The sequence below is a fragment of the Ailuropoda melanoleuca genome, chromosome 4 (genome assembly GCF_002007445.2).
Source record: "Ailuropoda melanoleuca isolate Jingjing chromosome 4, ASM200744v2, whole genome shotgun sequence".
NCBI classification, from domain to species: Eukaryota; Metazoa; Chordata; class Mammalia; order Carnivora; family Ursidae; genus Ailuropoda; species Ailuropoda melanoleuca.
The window spans coordinates 91,346,320-91,350,272 of NC_048221.1; positions in this window are offsets into that span (position 1 = coordinate 91,346,320).

A 3,953-nucleotide genomic window follows, 5' to 3' on the forward strand; every position below is an offset into this window, starting at 1 on the left:
GGAGTACAAACATCATTTCCATGAACGAGGTCAAGGTATGTGTGATTCATTTGGAAACAGAGAGTGTACTGCCCTAGTTCCCCACCTGCCTATATAATTCCAGTTACAGGCCCAAGGCTTGAGGGCCAGTTTGCAGCTCTCCCAGTCAACAGGACAGATAACCAACTCGTGGTATCCACATTTACACAGGAAGTGGCGCTGTGAGAAGGCAAACCGGGATCAGCTCCCAGAGAGGGCCTGCTTCTCGCCCTTTCCTCACACACACGTGTACACCCTTGTGGGGGAGATGGTCAAAACAAATATGCGGATCCTAAGGACGGTATTGGTGTTATTGTGACCAAGAGAGGAGAAAGAAATAGAGGATGGTGGAAGATACCACTTTGTAACTTAGTGAGGGGAATCCTTGTATATTTGTTATTTGCGTGCAAGTAAATATAGCCAAGGGTTTTTGCTCAGAAGCAGATTTTCTGGGTCAAAGAATATGTGCTTTCTGTCACTTTGATAACCATTGCCAAATTTTCTTCTGTCAACTTTGTTCTACTTAATACTCTCCCCAGCCATATGCCTATTTCCCTGCCCCTTCATCAACAGAGTGTGATCCGAGTTTTGAATATGAGCTGTTGGATACGTAGACAATATCATCTCGTTCCTTTGTGCATTCCCTTTATTATGAATGGGTTCACACATTTTTCATAAGCTTAGGAATCATTTGGCCTCCCTTTTCTTTCTTCTTTTTTTTTTCTTAAGATTTTATTTATTTATTTGACAGAGATAGCCAGTGAGAGAGGGAACACAAGCAGGGGGAGTGGGAGAGGAAGAAGCAGGCTCCCAGAGGAGGAGCCCGATGTGGGACTCGATCCCGGAATGCCGGGATCATGCCCTGAGCCAAAGGCAGACTCTTAACGACTGCGCCACCCAGGAGCCCCATGGCCTCCCTTTTCTATGAGCTGTTGGTTTATATTCTTTATCCATTTTCTGTTTTTATCTTATTTTTTATGTGAATTCTTAGTACACTAGGGAAATGAGGTTTTTGTCTGTGATTGTATCATCACTTATTTTCAGTTTGCCATTTGTCTTTTTGATTTGTTTGTGGAGTTTTTCTCATACGTAATTTTTTTTTAAAAGATTTTATTTATTTATTTGACAGAAAGAGAGACAGCCAGCAAGAGAGGGAACAATGCAGACAGGGGGAGTGGGAGAGGAAGAAGCAGGCTCCCAGCGGAGAAGCCTGATGCAGGGCTCGATCCCAGGACTCTGGGATCACACCCTGAGTCGAAGGCAGACGCTTAACGACTGAGCCACCCAGGCGCCCCTCATATGTAATTTTTTTTTAAGATTATTTATTTATTTATTTGACAGAGATAGAGACAGCCAGCGCGAGAGAGAACACAGGCAGGGGGAGTGGGAGAGGAAGAAGCAGGCTCATAGAGGAGGAGCCTGATGTGGGGCTCGACCCCACAACGCCAGGATCACGCCCTGAGCCGAAGGCAGACGCTCAACCGCTGTGCCACCCAGGCGCCCCATCTCTCATATGTAATTTTTTTTTTTTTTAAAGATTTTTTTTATTTATTTATTCGACAGAGATAGAGACAGCCAGTGAGAGAGGGAACACAAGCAGGGGGAGTGGGAGAGGAAGAAGCAGGCCCACAGCAGAGGAGCCCGATGTGGGGCTCGATCCCATAACGCCGGGATCACGCCCTGAGCCGAAGGCAGACGCTTAACCGCTGTGCCACCCAGGCGCCCCTCATATGTAATTTTTAACTTCTATTTAATTTAATCTATCGATCTCTTATGGCATCCCCATTCTGGGATTATAAAAATAATTTTATCTCATCTTTTGATAAAGCTTTCCTGAAGTTTTAAATATTTATATTTTTGATCCATCTGAAATTTATTTTGATATAAGGTGTGAGATGTCAAATCCAAATTTATCTGTTTTCTTTCCCATAGGCTATCCATTACACCACCATTTATTGAATAATAACTTGATAATATTTCAGAGTATATAGATCTGCTAATAATTACACCTAGAATGTACACACTTTAGGCCTTTGCCAAAGACTATAATGTCCAACTTTATGCTGCTCAATTTTTATCTTGAGCACTGTGATGAAAAATGATTTGTAGGGAGGACTGTTCAAAGGATATTCATCTGAGGGGCACCTGGGTGGCTCAGTTGGTTAAGTGTTTCTTCTGCTCAGATCATGATCTCAGGGTCCTGGGATCGAGCCCCGGATTGGGCACCCTGCTCAGCAGGGAGTCTGCTTCTCCCTCTCCCCTTCCCCTCGCTCATGCTCTTGCTCTTGCTCACGTGCACTCTCTCTCTCAAATGAATAAATAAGAAATCTTTTGAAAAAAGGATATTCATCTAAGATTTTATATATATGTGTGTGTGTTGTTTGTGTGTTTGTGTTTGTCTGCTTATTTATTTATTGTTTTATTTATCCCAGGTTTTATTTCTGGATTAAGATAGATGATTAGAAAGTTATATACATAGGGGCACCTGGGTGGCGCAGTCATTAAGCTGTCTGCCTTCGGCTCAGGGTGTGGTTCCAGCGTTCCGGGATTGAGTCCCACATCAGGCTCCTCCGCTGGAAGCCTGCTTCTTCCTCTCCCACTCCCCCTGCTCGTGTTCCCTCTCTTGCTGGCTGTCTCTCTCTGTCAAATTACTAAATAAAATCTTAAAAAAAAAAAAAAGAAAGTTATGTATATTGTATATAAATATATATATAAATATACATAAATAACTATATATATATTGTTTAAACACTCTTCAGAAGAGAAGCCTTTTTCTTTCTTTTTTTTTTTTTTTTAAAGATCTTATTTATTTGTCAGAGAGAGAGCACACAAGCAGGGGGAGCAGCAGGCAGAGGCAGAGGGAGAAGCAGGCTCCCATTGAGCAAGGATCCTGATGCAGGGCTCAATCCCAGGACCCTGGGATCATGACCTGAGCTGAAGGCCATCATTTAACTGACTGAGGCACCCATGTGTCCCAAGAGACACCTTTTTCAAATTGAGTGTTTTCCTTACCTCAGATTTGTCAAGAGATTTCTAAGAAATTGCTATACAAAATCCAAGATTGCATTTATTGCAGGGATATTTTATTTATTGGTGTCTATATAAAAATACACAGTGAGCTTTTTTTTTTTTAAGAGCAAAAAATCAAGGAAGCTTTATTTCACTTGTGGAAATGGTGGCTCTCTTTGGGGGTTAATGTGAATTTAATTGATTTATCTTGGCTGCCATGCACCACAGACTAGAGGTGACCACATGCCAGGTATTGTGTGGAGCTTGCAGGTTCTGGAATGAGACAGACCTGGACCAGATCCCAGCCCATTCTCTTTATGAACTCAGGTGACATGGGTAAGTCATTCAACTTCTCCATGCTTGCCACCTCGTCTGTAAGATAAGGGTGATAATAGTATCTCCCTGGTTAAAGTGGGAAGATTAAATAAGTTTAAAATTAAGGATTTAGCACAGTGCAAAGACAAAGTAAACATTTAATAAATGTAAGCTCTTATTATTGTGGATTCACGATGATCAAGGTGTTAAAAAGACCGCCATTTTAAAAACAATTGACAACATTTGGAAAATTAACACAAGCCTTAGATGCACTGACATTTTTCCCTCTCATAAAGAGGTGAATCACTTCTCTTTTGTTATCGTTCTTGATAGCCTACAAACCAGGGAGCTTGAAAATATCCTAGAAACTCTGGGCTTGAAAAAGATCAAACTACCCAAAACAAACCAACCAAATATGAGCGAATCCTACTTATTTCATAGAATTATAGAATCTAGGTGTTGTCTAATCCAGCTTCCCTTCCTGGAGTTACTTGGTAAATATTTTGGTAAACCCAGATTTTACCTTTTCTTCCCCTACAAGTGAGACTAAATTATCTTTTAAAGAAATGGGAAGTCTGTTTGAATCAGGATGAAATATATATATATATATA